The sequence below is a fragment of the Dendrobates tinctorius genome, unplaced genomic scaffold, assembly GCF_039654945.1.
Source record: "Dendrobates tinctorius isolate UK_male_01 unplaced genomic scaffold, ASM3965494v1 ptg000073l, whole genome shotgun sequence".
In the NCBI taxonomy this organism is placed as follows: domain Eukaryota; kingdom Metazoa; phylum Chordata; class Amphibia; order Anura; family Dendrobatidae; genus Dendrobates; species Dendrobates tinctorius.
In genome coordinates this window covers 35,312,501-35,313,059 of record NW_027361741.1, presented here as the reverse complement: position 1 = coordinate 35,313,059, position 559 = coordinate 35,312,501, and positions in this window count along the sequence as shown.

The window sequence follows — 559 nt, the reverse complement described above, 5'->3', positions numbered from 1 at the left end:
CTCCCTTCTTCATGCGATGACGCCCTCTTCTCCCGTCCTGAAATGGCTCCGGCGCATTGCTCTGCCCTGTTGAGGGAGAGCAGTGTGCTTGCGCCGGAGCCATTACAGGACAGGAGAAGAGGACGTCATCGCATGAAGAAGGGAGGAGTCGGACCGGACACCTCGGTGAGTATAATATAACGTGTTTTTCTTCTCTTTCAGGTTACATCGGGGGCTTATCTACAGCATTACAGAATGCTGTAGATAAGCTCCCGATGTCTATGCCGGCAGCTGAAAGGCCAAAAAAAAGGGGTGACAGATTCCCTTTAAGTTAACTTCCTCAATAGGAAGACTTGGGGTGGCAGCAGCACTGCTTCAGGGCACTATTAGCTTACAGATTAACAGCTTCTTTCCATATGACAGGATCCCTCTAAATAGGAAGGAAGCAAGGGGGTATAAAACAAAAGACAACATGAACACAATTGTGTGTGAGGGCGAGGACAAACATTATGGTCAGTTTGACACATCTGACATTCACTGTCCAAATACAGACCAGCCGCTGGTCAATTGACCCAAACTC